Source organism: Carya illinoinensis, chromosome 6, assembly GCF_018687715.1.
Source record: "Carya illinoinensis cultivar Pawnee chromosome 6, C.illinoinensisPawnee_v1, whole genome shotgun sequence".
Classification (NCBI taxonomy): Eukaryota; Viridiplantae; Streptophyta; class Magnoliopsida; order Fagales; family Juglandaceae; genus Carya; species Carya illinoinensis.
In genome coordinates, this window is record NC_056757.1 from 13,424,045 (window position 1) to 13,446,477 (window position 22,433).

General features: G+C 39.8%; 1 non-coding gene across 1 annotated transcript; it reads left to right on the forward strand.

Annotated features, from left to right (window-relative positions):
* Positions 1–18,840: 18,840 nt before the first annotated feature.
* Positions 18,841–18,948, forward strand: LOC122314586. Its single transcript, XR_006243805.1, has one exon. It is a non-coding gene; the product is annotated as a small nucleolar RNA R71 (small nucleolar RNA).
* The last annotated feature ends 3,485 nt before the right edge of the window (positions 18,949–22,433 follow it).

Below are 22,433 nucleotides of genomic sequence, written 5' to 3' on the forward strand. Positions count from 1 at the left end.
ATGGTTTGAGATGAATAAAGGCCAAATGTGACTTTTGGCGTGATATTTGGAAAGGTTTGTTTTTGAGCCAAATGAGTTTTTTGGCGTGTGTGGAAAATTATGTTTTATGGGTTTTGCGCATTGGCATCACTTCATGCATGTTGTTTGAGTTATATGTGTTTTTATCTGGTGGTGTTTGGGTTTTACTTACCTGCGGTACCTTTTTGGTTCCGTAGATTTTGGTGCAGGATTCGAGGATGAGGAGGAGGAGGCCAAGCCTGAGGATGCGGCTCCGCCGAGTTGCTGATGTTATGCTTTATAGTTTGGTTTAAAACTATATTCGTGTTTTGTAATATTTTATTTATGTATGTTTTAAACAGCTTGTATTACGTTAAGAAAAATTCTGGTACTTAGTTATATGACTTTCGTTATCCGCTGCATGTTTCTTCGTGCACATATGTTGCTTTAGGAGTAATTCCAGGTATGGATTTATTTAATTTGAAGTTGGATTTAATTTTTGGTATTTTTGGTTTCTCCTTTGCTTTTTGGATTTCATGGGTTAATGTGTTTGGTTCAGGAAGAGTTCGTTTGTATGAGTTTTATGCTTGCACTTTGTTTGATTCCGGTGCATCACAGTCGTTTGTATCTTCCGCTTTTGCTCGGGTGTGTAATTTGGTCACGGAACCGTTACCAAAGTCTATGGTAGTGGCTTTACCCGATGGTGAAATGGTGTGGTGTTCCAAGGTTGCTTTGGGATGCCCGTTAAATTTTGATGGAAGGTTCTTGGATGCTGATTTGGTGGTGTTTAAGCTGTTGGGTTTTGATATCATCCTCGAGATGGATTGGCTATACCGATATTCTGCGAGTATTAATTGCAGAAGTTGGATAATTGGCTTTCAGCTTCCAGATGGTGATTGTCTGGAATTTGCGGGGAGTAAATTAAAAGAAAAGCCGGTAATTATATCAGCAATTCAAGCAAAAAGGGAGATTATACCAAAAATGGTGCCGCAGGTAAGTAAGATCCAAACACCACTAGATAAAAACATATTAACTCTAACAACATGCATGAAATAATGCAATGCACATGTCCCATAAAACCATATTTTTCCATGCACGCCAAAAATCCCATTTGGCCCCAAAAACATATTATTTCCAAATCTCGCCAAAAGTCTCATTTGGCCTAAATCTAACTCATATCCAAAAACCAATTAATCTGTATGCACCATGACCTCCCCTAGGGGTCATCCGCACACCCTGACTCCTATGTCACACCGCAGGTAACGACCACGCGTGTGACACCTAAACGAGCGATGCCCAGTTTTGTGCCCCGCACGTTCGTCGCCAAGTATCCTCTAGCCCTCGCCAGCGAAGGGCCACGGAGTCGGTACGAGAAGCACTACCATCCCGCCCGCTCCCGTTGTCGCCCAGCAACAACTTAGGGGACATCACTTAGTATATTCCGTTCCTGAGTGAACAGAGGAGCTCCACCGAGATAATACCCCATCTCGGCTTGGGGTCGTGATACACACGCACCCGAAAATTCATTTATGCTAACAAAACATGATTTTCTCAATTAAATAAAATGCACATGCATGCACCATTTAAATGCAACCTCAATGCACAAAACAACCAACCAAGCACAAACAGCCAAACCAATCAACTCCGTCCTCAATCCATCCGACCCCCGAACTCCTCGGACTCAGTCTGGAATCAACTAACCAACAGATAAATAAGTATTGTAAGAGAAAAATATATTTAAATCTAAAAGTAGAGTTTGGAAAATACTTACAGCGCTATACGGTATTTTTTGAAAGCTCGCGGCGTTGCAAACGGCGGAGGAAAAGCAACGTAACAGTGTATTTTACACTGTGGTCGTGGGTAATAAATTACCCACTTTCGAACGGGGACAAACCAAGTCACAAAATTGATAGAGAATGGTCTTAAGATGTTTATGAAGCTAAAGGAAGTGAGTTTGGGCCATGGGTGGTGGTGGAAACAGCGGTGGAGGAGCTTAAAGGGGCTGAACAGAGTTGAGCTCGTGGGAGCTGCTCCGACAATGGATCGAGGTTGGAAAGGGGTGGGTTAGGTCGGCAAGAGGTAGGGGAAGAAGTTGTGAAGAGATGGTGGCCAGAGGTGGAACAACGGCGTCGAAAAAGCTCAAAAACCGTGTGGCTTGGTGGAGCTCGTGGCGGCTAACGGTGGCTCGGATGGAGGTGAAACTTGGTGGGGATGTTCATTGATGGAAGGGGAAAAAAACTGAGTGGGTGGTGTAGTCCACGCCACCGGCGAGCGGCAGTTCTGGGCTGAGAAAGCAACCGGCAATAGAGAGGGAAAAAGGGCTGGTGCCGTGACTTCTAGTCGTGCATGGCGACTAATGGCTGGTTGGATCGCCCTGAAAATTGGTGGGGATGATCATTGGTGGGAGGGGAAGATTTTGGTGGGGGTGGTGTACTACATGGCGGCCGGACGGCGGCGGTCTGGGCTGGTCAACAGGCGACGACGGGAAGGAAAAAAGAAGAGAGCTGCGCGGGGAGAGAGAAACCGGGGAAGAAAAGAAGAAGAAAAAGAAAGAAAGGAAAGAAAATAAGTAAAAGGAAAAAGGAAAAAGGGAAAAAGAAAAAGAGAAAAGAAAAGAAATAAGGTCCGATCCTCAATCCGGAATCCAAAAATTGATCCGCTGAAAACGATTTTAAAAACTGTAAAACGACTAAAATAAATTAAACACAACATCAAATAAATTAAAACCAATTTAAAATACAATAATTTAAAATAAAAGAACTATTATATTAATTAAATTAAAAACAACCCTTCAGTGAAAATATACGTAAAAATGGGTCATGACATCCTCCCCCCCTTAAAAACAAATTTCATCCTCGAAATTTGCAAGATCAAACACCAACTTGAAACAAGCCACATAAAACCACTGAGATCAAGATTAAGAAACGTACCGTCATTACTCAAACAAGTAGGAGTACTGCTCCCTCATGTCCGCTACTCGCTCCCAAGAGAAATCTTGAGCTAACGGATCTCCCCATGCCACCTTAACCAAAGGTATCATCTTGGACCTCAACTGTTGCTCTTTCCAATCCATGATCTGTGACGGAACAACCTCATAAGTAAGGTCCGGTTGCAACTGAATACTCTCTGGGTCAACTGTTGCTCTTGTTGTTCAAAACTCTTCTTCAAGGATGATACATGGAAGACATCACGAATATCCCCAAAATATTCTGGCAAAGCAACTCTATACGCGACGGACCCTACCTTCTCCAAAATCTGAAAAGGGCTGACATACCTCGGATCTAGTTTCCTCTTCTTACCAAAACGCTTAACTCCTTTCATGGGAGAGACTTTGAGATAAACCCAATCACCTTCTTCAAAAGATAACTCTCTCCTTTCGGTATCAGCGTAGCTTTTCTGACGACTCTGAGCTGCCGCCATTTTATCCCTGATGGTTCGAACTTGGCTTTGCATCTCTTGAATTATTTTGGGCCAACTTATCTTACACTCCCCGACTTCATCCCAACACAAAGGCGATCTGCACTTCCTCCCATAGAGAGCTTCATAAGGAGCCATCTGAATGGTCGCATGAAAGCTATTATTATATGCAAATTCTATGAGCGCCAAGTGATTTCCCAACTCCCTTGAAATTCCATGACACATGCTCGCAACATGTCTTCAAGGGTCTGAATGGTGCACTCTGATTGGCTGTCCTTCTGCGGGTGATATGTAGTATTGAATTTCAACTTAGTACCCAATGCTGCTTGCAAACTTTTCCAAAACTGAGATGTAAAACTTGGGTCCCGATCCGACACAATACTCTTTGGTATACCGTGTAGCCGCACTATCTCTTTCACGTACAAGCATGTCAACTTACCCAAGAAATCAGTGTTATTGACAAGCAAGAAATGAGCACTCTTTGTTAACCGGTCAACAATCACCCAAACCGAGTTTTTCTACTAGGAGTCATCGGCAAGCCCACTACAAAATCTATCATGATGTCATCCCACTTCCACTCAGGAATAGGGAGGGGTTGGAGCATACCTGCGAGTCTTTGATGCTGGGCCTTAACTTGACGGCATGTGTGGCATCTCTCGATATACAAGGCAATATCCTTCTTCATTCCATCCCACCAATAATTTTTCTTCAAGTCCTGGTACATCTTCGTACTACCAGGATGAACTGAATAAGGGGCCGCATGAGCTTCTGCCATGATCCGCTCCTTGAATTCTGAATCTTTAGGGACCACCCTACGATCTCGAAACCGAAGAATCCCATCTTTATCCATACTGTAATGCAACGGCCCTTGAGATTTTCTGACACTTTTTCTAATATCCAACAGCTTCAGATCCTTCCTTTGAAGAGTCTTCAATTCCTCAAAATTAGCCACTCGAATATTAAGAATTGAAGATAATACCTCCACTTGCTGTGAACTTTCAATAAGGAGTCTTCTCATCCTGCAAAGCAAAGATTCCAATCCTGACGACTTGGCCTCATCTTCCAAGTGCGATTTTCGACTCAAAGCATCAGCAACTATATTTGCCTTCCCCAGATGGTACTTGATCCCGTACTGGTAGTCACTGATTAGCTCTAGCCATCGCCTCTGCCTCATGTTCAGATTATTTTGGGAAAACAAGTGCTTCAAGCTCTTGTGATCGGTGTATACTTCGCAAGCTTCCCCATACAAAAAGTGCCGCTAGATCTTGAGAGCAAAAACAATCGCAACCAATTCTAAGTCGTGCGTTGGATAATTCTTCTCATGATCCTTTAGCTGAAGGGATGCATAAGCAACAACCCGTCCTTCCTGCATAAGGACACAACCCAATCCATATTTAGATGCATCGCTGAGGACTACGAATGGCTTATGCGGTTCTGGGAGTGCCAACACTGGTGCAGTCGTCAACCTGTTCTTCAATTCTTGGAAGCTTCTCTCACACTTGTCTGACCAAACAAATTCTGCATTCTTTCTAGTCAACACTGTGGGAGGTCCAGATAGGCGAGCAAATCCCTCCACAAATCTTCGGTAATATCCGGCAAGTCCCAAGAAACTCCGGATCTCGCGCACGGTAGTCGAACGCTGCCATGACAAAATGGCTTACACCTTACTAAGATCAACAGGCACTCCGTCTCGGAAAATCACATGCCCAAGAAATCTGACTTCCTCCAACCAGAATTCACACTTGCTGAGCTTGGCATACAACTGGTATTCTCTTAATTTCCCAAGAACTAGACGAAGATGATAAACATGCTCTTCAACATCTCGGAAATAAATCAGAATATCATCAATGAATATTACCACAAAGGAATCTAAATAAGGTCGAAATACCCGATTCATTAAATTCATGAAAGCAGCAGGGGCATTGGCTAACCCAAACGACATCACCTTAAATTCATAATGCCCATATCTCGACCTAAAAGCAGTTTTCGACACATCCTTGTCTCTTATGCTCAACTGGTAGTATCCTAACCTCAGATGAATCTTCGAGAACACAGGCGCTCCTTGAAGCTGATCAAATAAATCATCGATCCGTGGGAGAGGATATTTATTCTTGATGGTCACCTTATTTAATTCCCAATAATCAATGCACATACGGAGGGTTCCATCTTTCTTTTTAACAAACAGCACTAGTGCACCCCACGGCGAAGTACTTGGTTGAATGAACCCTTTATCTACCGACTCTTGCAACTGAGTCTTCAACTCTTTCAATTCAGCCGGTGCCATGCGGCAAGGAGCTTTATGTACAGGAGCCACTCTAGGTTCCAAATCTATAACAAACTCCATTTCATGAATAGGGGGTAGCCCAGGCAAGTCATCCACAAACACGTCGGGAAATTCTTCCACAACGGGAATATCTACCAAGGACTTCTTCTCAAACGGCGTAGACACCATCTAGACTAAGAAGGCATCCGCTCCCCATGCAATCTCTCTTATTGCTTGAATTGCCGATATAATTACCGGCTTTTCTTTTAGCTTATTCCCTGCAAATTCCAGACAATCACCATCTGGAAGCTGAAAGCTAATTACCTGACTTCTACAATTAATACTCGCAGAATATCGATATAGCCAATCCATCCCAAGGATGATATCGAAACCCAACAGCTTAAACACCACCAAATCAGCATCCAAGAACCTTCCATCAAAATTTAATGGGCAACCCAAAGCAACCTTGGAACACCATACCATTTCACCATTGGGTAGAGCCACTACCAATGACTTCGGCAAAGGTTCCGTGACCAAATTACACATTCAAGCAAAAGTGGAAGATACAAATGACTGTGATGCACCAAAATCAAACAAAGTGCAAGTATAAAACTCATATAAACAGATTCTCCCTGAACCAAACACATTAACCCATGAAATCCAAATACACAAAGAAACCAAAGCACACCAAAAATCAAATCCAAAATTAAATTAAATTAGATCCATACCTGTAATTACTCCAGCATGATGGGTCGCTGGTGCCTCATCATCAACATCTCCGGGTGTGACAGCATAAACCCGGGCTTGCACTGTTTGCCTTGGATTTGTTCTTCCACTGTGTCTACCTCCACGGCTTCCTTGAACTCTAACAGGGCACTCACGAGCGAAATGTCCCACTTGGCCGCATCGGTAACAATGGGGTCCACCACTTAACCCACACTCGCCCTCATGAGCTCTATTACAAATTTCACAAATTGGCACCCGTCCTCCCATACGTACACCTGAGGACGCTTGCGGTTGAGTCCCGGTCCGCTGAACAAATTTCTAAGTTGAACCCGAACTACTTCCTTCACCAGAAAAACTCCGCCTCTTATGTCCTGGAGGGGAGCCCATACTCAGATTATTCTCTCGCTCCACAAGAGTGGCTACATCCACTAAATCCTGAAAAGTGGATATCTGGTGGCTGACCACTATTCGGCGTATATCAGGATGTAGACCCTCCTGGAAACGCTCGGCTTGCATCTCCTCTGAGGTGATGAGGTGGGGAGCAAAACGCCCAAGTTCTATAAATCTTCGGGTGTACTGTTCCACGGTCATGCTCCCTTGGACCAAGCTTGAGAACTCTCTTGCTTTTTGCCGCCTTATAGAAGCGGGAAAGAAGTGATCATTAAACTCTTTCTTGAAGCACTGCCAGGTCACAGCGGCAAAAGACCCCATTTCTGATTCCAGCATTACTCTCTTGGTATCCCACCACTCAGAAGCGGTGCCTTGCAACAGATAGCTGGCATAGAGTACTTGTTGCGCCTCAGTGCAACCACACACCTCAAAAGTTCTTTCTAAGTCTCCGACCCACTTTCCAGCTTGAAGTGGATCCTCTTCTCCAGTGAAGTGTGGAGTTCTATGCGCCAAAAATCGCTCATAAGTGCATCCAACTTGCACCATGCCACTAGGCCCCCCTGGGTATAGCCAAGGCCCTCATTGTTGGGGCCAAAGCCCTCCTTGTTGTGGCCAAGGCCCTTCTTGCTGTGGCCTAAAATTCTGTTGCATGAACTCAGTCATCTGCCTTATTGCTTAGGCTATGGAATCATCTCTCGGTGTATCGTCCCGAGGCCCTTGAGTAGATTTTCTTGGTCTCACCATCTTCCTGCCACAACACAACCTTTGACCCCCTTTAAGAAAACAAATAAAAACCAATAACATAAAACCAAAAACCAAAAACCAACACCACATAACAAGTAATAAAAAGAAACCAGCATGCAATAACATAACTAAATAAATGAAAACAAGCAAACAAGCTCAAATAAATAAAACAAATAAAACATGTCAAATAGCAACTTTACTTAAAATAAATTTTAAAACACAACTTTAAAAACATTCTGGTACTACCTACGGGACATGTGGTTTTACCCAGAGCCAAACCGCTCTGATACCATTTGTGACGGCCCCAAATCCCCACGCACGGACACAGGGAAATTGAGATGTCTGGATGATGACATCACTGGTCACCACCCTATTGACGAGTGCCAAGTGTGTGTATAAGCAACAAATGTGCACGAAGAAATGCGCAGCGGAAAGCAAAGTCATAAACTAAGAACGAGAATTTTTCTTAGGTTAATACAAAGTTGTTCAAAACATACATATTAAAATATTACAAAACACAAATATTGTTTCAAACCACCTATAAAGCATATCTCCAACTCAGAACTCCGGCAGAGCCATATCCTCGGGCTCAGCCTCCTCCTCCTTCTCCTCGAACTCTGCACCAAAATCTACGGTACCAAAAATGGTGCCGCAGATAAGTAAGATCCAAACACCACTAGATAAAAACATATTAACTCAAACAACATGCATGAAATAATGCAATGCACATGTCCCACAAAAACATATTATTTCCAAATCTCGCCAAAAGTCTCATTTGGCCCAAATTCAACTCATATCCAAAAACCAATTAATCTGTAAGCACCATGATCTCCCCTAGGGATCATCCGCACACCCTAGCTCCTGTGCCACACAGCAGGTAACGACCTTGCGTGTGACACCTAAATGAGCGATGCTCAGACTCGCGCCCAGCGCGTACCTGGCCAGGCCATCCTCTAGTCCCCGCCAATCTAAGGACCACGGAGTCGACACGACAGCGTTACCGTATCGTGTGATCCGGTCGTCGCCCTGCGACAACCCAGGGGATGTCACTCAATATTATCCACTCCCGAGTGACCAGAGGAGCTCCACTGAGATAATAACCCATCCCGGCTTGGGCTCGTGAAACACACGCACCCGAAAACCATTTACGCCAACAAAACATGATTTTCTCACTTAAAATAAAAAGCACATGCATGCAATATGTAACGCACACCTCATGGCACAAATAACCAAGCAATCACAAACAACCAAAACCAAGCACTCCGTCCTCAATCCATCCGACCCCTGAACTCCTCGGACTCAGTCCGAAATCAACCAACCAACTAGATAAATATTTATTGTAAGAGCAAAATACATTTAAATCTAAAAGTAGAGTTTGAAAAATACTTACAGCGCTATACGGTATTTTTTGAAAGCTCGCAGCGTTACAAACGGTGGAGGAAAAACAACGTAACAGTGTAATTTACACTGTTGCCGTGGGTAATAAATTACCCCCTTTTGAACGGGGACAAAATAAGACCCAAAATTGATAGGGAATGGTCTTGAGATGTTTATGAAGATAAAGGAAACGACTTTTGGCCATGGGTGGTGGTGGAATTGGCGGTGGAAGCGGAAAAAGCCCAAATCAGAGTTGAGCTCGTGGGAGCTGCTCTGGCAATGGATCGAGGCCATAAATGGGTGGTTTAGGTTGGCAAGAGGTAGGGGAAGAAGCTGTGAAGAGATGGTGGCCGGAGGTGGTGCGACGGTACCGAAATCGGTGAAAAACCATGTGGCTTGGAGGAGCTCGTGGTGGCTAACGGTGGCTCAGATGGAGGTGAAACTTGGTGGGGATGTTCATCGGTGAGGGGGGAAGAAAATTGGGTGGGTGGTGTAGGCCACACCATCGGCAAGCAGTAGTTCTGCGCTGCGAAAGCAACCGGTGATAGGGGAGAAAAACAGGGCAGGTGCCGTGACTTCCAGGGCTCGTGGCGGCTAACGGCTGGTTCGATGGCTCTGAAAATTGGTGGGGATGATCTCTGGTGGGAGGGGAAGAGAATGGTGGGGGTGGTGCACTACACAGCGGTCGGACGGCGGCGCACCGGGCGGTCAAAGGGGCGACGACGGTAAGGAGAAAAGGAAGAAGAGCTGCGTGGGGAGAGAGAAAACGGGAAGAAAAAGAAGAAGAAAAAGAAAGAAAAGAAAGAAAAGAAGAAAAAGAAAAGGAAACAGGGAAAAAGAAAAAGAGAAAAGAAAAGAAATGAGGTCCAATCCTCACTCCGGAAACCAAAAACCGATCCGCCGAAAACGATATTAAAAACCGTAAAACGACTAAAATGAATTAAACACAACATCCAATAAATAAAAACCAATTTAAAATACATTAATTTAAAATAAATAAACCAATATATTAATTAAATTAAAAACAACCATTCAATGAAGATACACGTAAAAGCGGGTGATCACAAACTTGAAAGTTAATGTGAACGTGAACGTGAACATAACATAAACGTGAGCATAGCATCATATGAACATGAACTTGAAACTTAACGTGAACATAACATAAACTTGATCTGAAACTTGACTTAACATGAACTTGATATGAAAGTTGACTTAACATGCACTTGATGTGAAACTTGACTTAACATAAACTTGGAATCTTGCTTCTTTAAATGCTTAAACTCAACTTCTTGACATGAACTTGGACTTGAATTCTGACAATCAAAATGATTCCTCCAGTCGTTTCATTAGGAATAGTGAACAATCAGAATAATTCTGCCTAACACATTTCATTAGAGATACTCAGACAACCAGAATGATTCCATCATGAGTATTTCAAATCACATACCTTAGCAATCAGAATAATTATACCAGGAGTACCTAGTAATACTCTAACAATCATAATGATTACATCATGAGTATTTTAAATCACGCACTCTAGCAATCAGAATGATCACACTAGGAGTACCTAATAATACTCTGACAATAAGAATGATTACATTACGAGTATTTTAAATCACTTACCCTAGCAATTAGAATAATTACACCAAGAGTACCTAGTAATATTCTGACAATCAGAATGATTACGTCAAAAGTATCTGAGTAACTAAACTTGAACTGCATTCTGACAATCAAAATGATTTCTCCAAAAGTACCTCATGTGAATTACTGACTCGTGGTTGAATGTGCTTCCAAGTTTAGAAGTGTCAAGTTGTATCAAGATAAGTCCAGGATCGTATTCCACGGGGACAATGGGTTATCAAAGCGTATAAGAGATTTGTGAGTAACAAATGAATCAAGTATGAGAGATGAAAATAAAATTCAAATGCAATGCAAGAAGATAACTGAACTTGAAATTAGAGTTTATAAAACAAACAAATTAACGAACACTTAGGTTGGGTATGAGACTCTCTTTATTTCGGATTCTAGATAATTTTCTCGATTAACAATCCAATCAAGGCATTGCTAATCGGAAGATACAAATTTAAGCTCAAGTTTTGCAATATTTTCCTAATAGATTCTCTACTTTACTAGTCAAACACACATTAACAAACAACTGAGAGAGGCCTTGATAGTTTTCAAGCTTTTGTTGTGCCTTACGTCAACAACAAAACAAGAGCAAGTGCCACAATCTATTTTCAATTCAAATCCGACTAGTAATGTAGAGTGATTATCATTTATCGACAAAATATTGCACTATACTAGAATCCAAAACAAATCAAGCTTCATTCCACAACCCAAGCTTAAGAAATTAGCTACACATAATATTTCTAGCAATAAAAAGTAATCTATGTAAACTCATATTAAAAATTAAAGAAAATACTAACATAGAATAAATCTTAAAATGCAAAATAGATGATCTTTAAAATACCTAGCAGTTCAAACGGTCAAAGCTCAAAGAAATAAAACAAATCAAAACTAAATAAATGAATAAAACTTAAGAAAATTAAATGAAGCTTAACACTGCCCAAAGGAAATGAAAAGAACAACAAGCCAAATTCGCTAACAGACCAAATGAAATGAATCCGTAAATAAAAGTCTAATCCAAAGAGAATGGGAAGTAGAGGTTGAAACAGCTGCCACAAGAAACGAAATAAAAACAAATAAAAAAAAAACAAGAGAGAGTTCTCCCGGGTCTGTAAACCTCAGCCTGAAAAATAAAAATAGAAAAAGAAAACAAATAACTAGCCAAAACAGAAAATGAAGCAAAAAAAAGAGTTCCGTCTTGAGGTCTAGCTAGCGTAAACGAAAAGAACAAAAAAAAAAAAAAGAAGAAGAAGAAAAAAAACTAAACCTGCCTTCCCTCCAAATGAAAAAGAAGAGAAAATGAATAAACTTTTTTACTAGTCTACTCTGCTGCTAAACGAAAACCAGGTGAAAAAAAAAATGAATGAAAATGAAAGAAACTATAAAAACCAAGCTAAGCTACTGCTATAGCCGAATGAAAATGAAAGAAACAATAAAAACCAAGCTTAGCTACTAAATCAAAAGAAAATAAAATAAAACTCAAAGCTAAAAACAAGTTGCTGCTGCCGCTAGCTTCTAAACTCCAAGAAAATAAGTAAAAACTCCCCCATATGTTGCTGCCTCCAGCTAAATAAATACTGATCTCCTGCTGCAACTGCACGTCCGAGTGTTCCCCAGGTGTAAAACCAAAAAACACTCCAGCATGTTCTTCTTTGAGTGAAGTCCAGCTCTGTCAAAGTTGAGGGTCAACAGCTTTATTCTTCTGCTGATCTGCTGCACGTCCGAGTGCTTCCATGTGATCTCCTGCAACGTGCCTAGTGCTAGGTCTGTAAAGCAATTCACATGCCAAAAGCTGAAACCAAATAATCCTCTACTGCCTCCCATCTGAAAAAGAAAGAAAGAATTAAATCTGCTGCTGCTTTCCAACGAAAAAGAAAGAAAGAATTAAATCTCCTGCTGCTTTCCAACGAAATCCAGCATGATGCATGAGCTACGTTTCCTTGTTGCATGTGTGAGTCCGAATGAGTGTTCTGCTTGTGTGAGTGTTCTGCAACGTGCAGGTTGTGTGCTATCCGAATGCTTTGCTGGTTTTGCATGTGTATTGCATGTTGGTCTGCATGTGTGCGTTGTATGTGTGAGTCCGAATGCTTTGCTGGTTTTGCATGTGTATTGCATGTTGGTCTGCATGTGTGCATGTGTTCCTGCATGCGTGAATGGTGTGAGTGCTGTCTGAATGATGCTGTCTTTGCACTTTTCTGCATGTGTGACTCTACTATAATGTGCTGCCCGAGTGGTCTTGTTGCTGCACATGTAAGTTCTCTTCTCCTACTGTAGTAGCTGCTGCACATCCGAGTGATCTTGTTGCTGCACATGTAAGTTCTCTTCTCCTGCTGTAGTAGCTGCTGCATGTGTGAATGGTCTGCATGTTTGCTGTCCATGTGTTGAATGGTCTGCATGTTTGCTGTCCATGTGGTGCCAGAGTGAGTGGTTGATGTCCATGTGATTTTCTTTCTTCATGTGTGAGTTGGTGTGATCCGAATGATGTTGCATTTGATCTCTATTAGATGAGATTCCATAAAACCATAATTAACTTCTCTATTTTCTCATAGGTCCCATTCTTTCTTTCCTTCCATAAATGCCCTACAATATATAAATGAAATGATATTATAGTTTAAGTATTTCAAGGGCAAATATGAGACTTTGATGTGCAAAAATATTGGCATCAATTAATTTGACATTCAATATTAGAATTTGATGCGTAATTAAGTGTTCAATTCTTATTTGATAAAATAAATCACTCATTTAAACAACTTAATTATGCAATTCTAACCCTTTATCACACCCCCCAACTAGCTTTTTGCTAGACTCTAGCAAATAAAGTGAATGAATTCATGCAAAGGTGAGATTTTCAACTACAATTTCAAAAGAAGTTCGAGAATCACATGCCATGAAATAGACTTGTTGAGTTTAAGAACACTGGAGATAGATTAATCTGAATTTTGTATCAACTAAGAGATTTATACACCATTTAGTTAATCAACCAAGGGAATTACATGTAACAAAGCTTGCTTTCTTTCAAGTGCATGGAAATGGGGTTAGAATTCCAAGATCGACTACCAAGAGACATTAACAGTTTCAATCACAACAACCAATCTGAGAAAACCACATGGTCTTACTCTAATTCAAAACCATTGTAGTGGCGGCTTTCACACCATTACACTTTGAAAGGCGCTTACTTTTTTTTTTTTTTTGTAAGGACCCCGGTAATAGGCAGCCTTTTCCACTACACAAATGTAATTTTTATTTTTTTATGTTTTTAGATTTCCTAGTGGGGTAATCGGACCTATGAATGTGCGCCTACCCACACTTTCACAAGTCAGCCCTTACCACTAGTCTACCTAAAGGATTTTTCTCTTCTTTTTTTTTTTATTATTTTTTTATTTTTATTTTTGATCCCTGGCTTGTCCCTTTTCTCATTTAATTCATTTCAAATCTCTTCATAAGCCATTAGGATATGGTTCATTAGAGTCTCAAACAATTGAAGTGTAAATCAACCAACAATGACTCAATGTAGTATAAAAGGCTTGAGCCTTTGACCATTAACCTTAAAAATGTTACCATTGAGAGGATTCATTATCTCTATAGCACCATGAGGAAAAACAATTTATACCACATAAGGCCCACTCCATCGAGACCTTAACTTACCAGGGAACAAGTGTAACCGAGAGTTATACAATAACACTTTTTGATTAGGCTCAAAAGTCTTACGTTGGATGTGTTTGTCATGGAAGTTCTTCATTCTTTCTTTGGACAACTTAGAGTTGTTGTAGGCATCCTTCCTCAACTCATCCAACTCAGACAACTGCAATTTTCTCACACAACCAGCTTTATCAATGTTAAAATTGCATTGCTTAATGGCCCAATACGCTCTATGTTCCAACTCTACAGGCAAATGGCAAGCCTTACCATACACTAGTCTATATGGAGACATGCCCAAAATGGTTTTAAAGGCTATTCAATAAGCCCACAAGGCATCAGACAATCTCAAAGACCAATCCTTCCTGTTTGGGTTAACTGTTTTTTCAAGAATGTTTTTAATCTCCCTATTTGCTAGTTCAGCTTGTCCATTGGTTTGAGGATGATAGGGAGTAGAGATTTTATGATGGATACCATACTTCTTCATTAAGGCCGAGAAATGCTTGTTACAAAAGTGGGTGCCATTATCACTGATTATGGCTTTAGGCATGCCAAACCTTGCAAAAATGTTTTCTTTCAAAAATTTTAAAACAACCTGATGATCATTAGATTTGCAAGGGACTGCCTCAACCCACTTAGAAACATAGTCAACAGCAAGCAAAATGTATAAATAGCCATAAGAAGAAGGAAATGGTCCCATAAAATCTATCCCCCAACAATCAAAAATTTCAATCACTAGTATGGGTTGCATAGGCATCATATTTCTCCTAGTGATTCCTCCTAATTTCTGACAAGGTTCACAAGTTTTACAAAAACTAAAGGCATCCTTGAACATGGTTGGCCAATAAAATCCGCTTTGAAGAATTTTGGCCACTGTTTTGTGGGCTGAAAAATGTCCACCACAAGCTTCCGTATGGCAAAAATTTAAGACACCAGAAATTTCGTCATTGGGCACACACTTCCTAATGATTTGATCTGAACAATACTTGAAAAGGTAAGGATCATCATAGAAGAACGATCTCACCTCATGCATGAATTTTCGTGTATCTTGAGCGCTCCAATGAGGTGGTGTTTGTCCTGTCACCAAGAAATTTACTATATCAGCAAACCAAGGCAAATTTTCAACTAACATAAGATGTTCATCAGGAAAAGAATCAAGAACAGTTGTCGGTTGTTCAGTTTTAGCAACTGTGAGCCTAGACAAATGGTCAGCTATCACATTCTCTACTCCTTTCTTGTCCTTGATGATGATATTGAACTCCTGGAGTAAAAGTATCCATCTAATCAACCTTGGTTTTGCATCTTTCTTTGTCAATAAATACTTGAGAGCTGCATGGTCAGTAAAGATGACTATAGGAGAACTAAGAATATATGCACGAAACTTCTCTAAAGCAAATACCACAGCAAGTAATTCTTTTTCAGTAGTAGAATAATTTTTTTGAGCAAAATTCAAAGTTTTACTTGCATAGTAAATGACATAAGGAAGTTTGTTCCTACACTGTCCAAGAACAGCTCCTACAACAAAATCACTTGCATCACACATGATTTCAAAAGAAAGTGACCAATCAGGAGGTTGAAGAATGGGAGCAGTGGTTAGCAAAGTTTTAAGCTGACAAAAAGCTTCTTGACACTCGGGTGTCCAATCAAATTTTACACCATTCATCAATAGCTTACATAGAGGCTTAGAAGTAGAGCTAAAGTCTTTGATAAATCTCCTATAAAAACCCGCATGCCCAAGAAAAGATCTAATGTCTTTTATTGACTTAGGTGTAGGAAGTTTAGAAATCAACTCAATTTTTGCTCTATCTACTTCAAGTCCTCTAGATGAAACAATATGTCCTAGAACAATGCCATGTTGTACCATAAAATGGCACTTCTCCCAATTAGGTAGCAATTGCTTCTCTTCACATCTGGCCAAAACAGCTTGTAAATTGGTTAAACAACTCTCAAATGAATCACCAAATACAGAAAAAGCATCCATAAACACTTCTAGATTGTTCTCAATCATGTCACTAAAGATGCTAAGCATGCATCTTTGAAAAGTTGCTGGTGCATTGCATAAACCAAAAGGAATTCTCCTAAAAGAAAAAGTACCAAAAGGACAAGTAAAGGTGGTCTTTTCTTGATCCTCTGGTGCTATTTCTCTAATTGATAGTAACCGGAGAATCCATCTAAGAAACAATAAAAGGCATGTCCAGCAACTTTTTCTAACACTTGATCAAGAAAAGGCAAAGGAAAATGATCTTTCCTAGTGGCGGCATTCAACTTCCTATAATCTATACACATGCGCCAACCAGTAGGAATCCTCGTAGGAATCGATTCATTTTGTTCATTTTTAACAATGGTAAGCCCGGATTTTTTTGGAACTACATGAATAGGACTTACCCATTTGCTATCCGAGATGGGGTAAATGATACCCACATCAAGCAATTTCAACACCTCACCTTTAACCACTTCCTTCATTGTGGGATTCAACCTTCTTTGCATTTCCCTCAAAGGCTTTGCATTATCTTCTAAATAAATTTATGGGTACACTCCAAGGCACTTATACCTTTTATATCAGCCATTGTCCACCCAATAGACTTTTTATGCTTCTTAAGGACCTCTAGCAATTTATCTTCTTGTTCACTAGTTAAGTGAGAAGAAATTACCACAGGGAAGGTGCTTTGTGGTCCTAAGAAAGCATACTTCAACTCCAATGGAAGAGGTTTGAAGTCCAAAGTTGGGGATTGCTCCTCTGAAGGTTTGAGGGTTGATGTCAATGGTGGAAATTGTTCAAATTTTGGCCTCCACGGTGGTGTAACTTGCTGACCTATTGAGGAAATAAGAGATGAGTTAGTAACATTATCAAATATTTTCAAATCTTCTTCAAATTCCTCTAAAGAGTCAATAAGTTGAAAGTAATGTGCAGAATTTTCATCAATGAAATTTTCCAGCAAATTCACTTCATGAACTTCTTCAACTTCTTGCGGTTGCCTGCAAAGATTAAAAATATTTAGCTCCAAGGTTATATTTCCAAAACTCAACTTTAAAACTCCACTTCTACAATTTATGAGTGCATTAGAAGTAGCCAAGAAGGGTCTTCCTAAGATAACAGGTGCTTGGAAAGTAGAATGATTAGTCAATTGCATGTCGAGCACGACAAAGTCTACTGGATAGTAGAATTTGTCTACTTGAACCAAAACATCTTCCACAACACCCCTTGGAATCTCAATAGACCTATTAGCCAACTGCAATGTGATAGAAGTAGATTTCAACTCACCCAATTCAAGCTGAACATAAACATTATAAGGCAATAAGTTCACACTTGAACCTAAGTCTAATAATGCTTGGCCTATTTTTGAGCTCCCTATCATGCAAGATATGGTAGGGGATCCTGGGTCCTTGTATTTGGGAGGAGTGTTGGTTTGGATAATAGCACTAATCTGCTCAGTAAGAAAAGCTTTCTTTTGCACATTCAATTTTCTTTTTACGGTACATAAATCCTTTAAAAATTTAGCATAGGTAGGAATCTGTTGAATAGCATCTAACAATGGTATATTAATCTTAACTTGCTTAAAAATTTCAAGAATTTCAGCGTGATGCTTATCTTTGTGCAAAGGGGCTAACCTTTGAGGAAAAGGTGCAAGTGTAGTGCTTGGGACACTTTCAGATTTCAAAGGATCATGTGCCTCGTTTTCAGAAGGAGGTTTAGAAGTGTTACCATTCTTTTCTACCTCTTGAGTTGGAATGCCAATCACCTTACCACTTCTCAAGGTTGAATAGCCTTGACTTGCTTGACATTTGAATCTCCTGCCACACTTTGAAATTGGTGGTTTTGGCCTTGGGGATTAGGCTGAGATTGTGCAGGGAACTTCCCTTTCTCTTGAGCACTCATGCTTGTAGTCAACCTTGTGACCGACCCTCGAATCTCAGCAATGGCTTGTGAATTTTGACTATTGATAGCAGCTTGGCTTTGCATGAATTGCTGAAAATTGGTGGACAGCTGCTGGAAGTTGGTGGATAATTGCTGGAAATTGTCTTCAAGGTTCTTTTTCTGGGCTGGCACCATGTGGTTGGCATATTGAGATGGTCCTGGACCTCCTGGGGTAGTGTAGGGTACAATTTGTGAAGGACCAGCTATGTTGGGTGCAGGTAAAGCAGCTTGTTCACCCCTCCAACTGAAATTAGGGTGATTTCTCCATCCCAAATTGTAAGTGTTGGAATAACGACCTGAAAAAGATTTAACAACCATATTAACAGCATTAGATTGATCCAAGAGAACTTCTTTGAAGGCAGGAATGGTCGGGCAATCATTAGTTGAATGCCCTTGGCCCTCACAAATATTACAACTCAAGGTAATCTGAGGTACAGCTTGTACTTCATTCACTTTCTTCATTTCTATGGTTTCTAATTTCTTAGAAATCATGGCCAACCTAGCATTCAAATCATCTACTTCTCTCAGATTATATTTCCCACCCCCTGAAATTGTCCTTGAACTTTCCGACCTATCATGAACATCAGATGTATCCCATGATTGTGCATTTTCAGCTAGATAATCAAAATATTCAAAGGCTTCCACAGGTTCTATGTTAAAAAATGCTCCATTACACATGGTCTCCACAAATTGTCTCATTTTTGGTTGCAACCCCTCATAAAAAAAACTAATGACCCTCCAATTCTCATATCCATGATGGGGACATGCATTTAAAAGGTCTTTGAATCGTTCCCAACAATGATAAAATGTTTCCACATCCTTTTGGCCAAAATTCATGATCTGTCTTTTCAAGGCATTGGTTCTATGCATGGGAAAAAATTTCTTTAAAAATTCCGTTTGCATTTCTTGCCAAGTCCCAATGGATCTTGGTCTTAAGGAATTCAACCATGTCTTAGCCTTGTCTTTTAAGGAAAATGGAAACAGTTTCAATCTTATGACTTCATCAGTGCATGTTCTATCCATGAATGTGGAACACACTTCTTCAAACTCTTTGATATGCAAATAGGGGTTTTCAGATTCCATACCATGAAAGTGTGGTAACAATGGAATCATCCCGGGTTTGAAATTAAAAGCATTCGCATTAATAGGTAAAATGATGCAAGAAGGTGTGCTAGTCCTAACAGGCTGAAGATATTCTCTAAGAGTCCTGTTTGGATTCTCCACTTCCCTATCATGATGCCCATTTTCAGCCATGATGCTATCAGTGTCTGATGATGATTCTACAGAAGATGATGCAGAGCTAAAAGATGTCAATGATTGTGTCCTAAACAGTCCAGATGTATGGTCTCTAGTCCAACTAGTCATACAAACAAGAGCAGATAATCAGAGACCATGAAAAATAAACAAAGAGAAGGGAAAAAGAGTAGATGTCACCCAGGCTGTGAAAAGGTTCACAGCTCCACAATGTCCTCTCAGCAGTAGAGGAATGCTCTAATAAGCACCAGTTGTCCCCGGCAACGGTGCCAAAAACTTGACTCGTGGTCGAATGTGCTTCCAAGTGTAGAAGTGTCAAGTTGTATCAAGGATAAGTCTAGGATCGTATTCCATAGGGACAATGGGTTATCAAAGCGTATAAGAGATTTGTGAGTAACAAATGAATCAAGTATGAGAGATGAAAATAAAATTCAAATGCAATGCAAGAAGATAATTGAAGTTGAAATTAGAGTTTCTAAAACAAACAAATTAACGAACACTTGGGTTGGGTATGAGACTCTCTTTATTTCGGATTCTAGATAATTTTCTCGATTAACAATCCAATCAAGGCATTGCTAATCGGAAGATACAAATTTAAGCTCAAGTTTTGCAATATTTTCCTAATAGATTCTCTACTTTACTAGTCAAACACACATTAACAAACAACTGAGAGAGGCCTTGATAGTTTTTAAGCTTTTGTTGTGCCTTACGTCAACAACAAAACAAGAGGAAGAGCCACAATCTATTTTCAATTCAAATCCGACTAGTAATATAGAGTGATCCTCATTTATCGAAAAAATATTGCACTATACTAGAATCCAAAACAAATCAAGCTTCATTCCACAACCCAAGCTTAAGAAATTAGCTACGCATAATATTTCTAGCAATAAAAAGTAATCTAAGTAAACTCATATTAAAAATTAAAGAAAATACTAACATAGAATAAATCTTAAAATGCGAAATAGATGATCTTTAAAATACCCAGCAGTTCAAACGGTCAAAGCTCAAAGAAATAAAACAAATCAAAACTAAATAAATGAATAAAACTTAAGAAAATTAAATGAAGCTTCAGGCTGCCCAAAGGAAATGAAAAGAACAACAAGCCAAATCCGCTAACAGACCAAATGAAATGAATCCGTAAATAAAAGTCTAATCCAAAGAGAATGGGAAGTAGAGGTTGAAACAACCGCCACAAGAAATGAAATAAAAACAAATAAAAAAAACAAGAGAGAGTTCTCCCGGGTCTGTAAACCTCAGCCTGAAAAATAAAAACAGAAAAAGAAAACAAATAACCAACCAAAACAAAAAATGAAGCAAAAAAAAGAGTTCCGTCTTGAGGTCTAGCTAGCGTAAACGAAAAGAACAAAAAAAAAAAAGAACAAGAAGAGAAAAAAAACTAAAACTGCCTTCCGTCCAAATGAAAAAGAAGAGAAAATGAATAAACTTTTTTACTAGTCTACTCTGCTGCTAAACGAAAACCAGGTGAAAAAAAAAATGAATGAAAATGAAAGAAACAATAAAAACCAAGCTAAGCTACTGCTGTAGCCGAATGAAAATGAAAGAAACAATAAAAACCAAGCTTAGCTACTAAATCAAAAGAAAATAAAATAAAACTTAAAGCTAAAAACAAGCTGCTACTACCGCTAGCTTCTAAACTCCAAGAAAATAAGTAAAAACTCCCCCATATGTTGCTACCTCCAGCTAAATAAATACTGATCGCCTGCTGCTGCTGCACGTCCGAGTGTTCCCCAGGTGTAGAACCAAAAAGCACTCCAGCATGTTCTTCTTTGAGTGAAGTCCAGCTCTGTCAAAGTTGAGGGTCAATAGCTTTATTCTTCTGCTGATCCGCTGCACGTGCGAGTGCTTCCATGTGATCTCCTGCAACGTGCCTAGTGCTAGGTCTGTAATGCAATTCACATGCCAAAAGCTGAAACCAAATAATCCTCTGCTGCCTCCCATCCGAAAAAGAAAGAAAGAATTAAATCTGCTGCTGCTTTCCAATGAAAAAGAAAGAAAGAATTAAATTTGCTGCTGCTTTCCAACGAAATCCAGTATGATGCATGAGCTACGTTTCCTTGTTGCATGTGTGAGTCTGAATGCTTTGCTGGTTTTGCATGTGTATTGCATGTTGGTCTGCATGTGTGCATTGCATGTGTGAGTCCGAATGCTTTGCTGGTTTTTCATGTGTATTGCATGTTGGTCTGCATGTCTGCATGTGTTCCTGCATGCGTGAATGGTGTGAGTGCTGTCCGAATGATGCTGTCTTTGCACTTTTCTGCATGTGTGAGTCTACTGTAACGTGCTGCCCGAGTGGTCTTGTTGCTGCACATGTAACTTCTCTTCTCCTGCTGTAGTAGCTGCTGCACATCCGAGTGATCTTGTTGCTGCACATGTAAGTTCTCTTCTCCTGCTGTAGTAGCTGCTCCATGTGTACTGCATGTGTGAATGGTCTGCATGTTTGCTGTCCATGTGTTGAATGGTCTGCATGTTTGCTGTCCATGTGGTGCCCGAGTGAGTGGTTGATGTCCATGTGATTTTCTTTCTTCTTGTGTGAGTTGGTGTGATCCGAATGATGTTGCATTTGATCTCTATTAGATGAGATTCCATAAAACCATAATTAACTTCTCTATTTTCTCATAGGTCCCATTCTTTCTTTCCTTCCATAAATGCCCTACAATATATAAATGAAATGATATTATAGTTTAAGTATTTCAAGGGCAAATATGAGACTTTGATGTGTGAAAATATTGGCATCAATTAATTTGACATTCAATATTAGAATTTGATGCATAATTAAGTGTTCAATTCTTATTTGATAAAAAAAAATCACTCATTTAAACAACTTAATTATGCAATTCTAACCCTTTATCAATTACAAATGGAGATGCTCAGACAATCATAATGATCACATCACGAGTATCCTAGACATAACTGATTTGAACGTAACTCAAAAGACATAATTTACTTGAGATGGAAATATTTCATAACATGATCTAACATGTAACAGATATAATACTTAACATGACATACTTGCAACATTGAATATTATATGATATGACATACATGTAACATATGGCATACTTATAA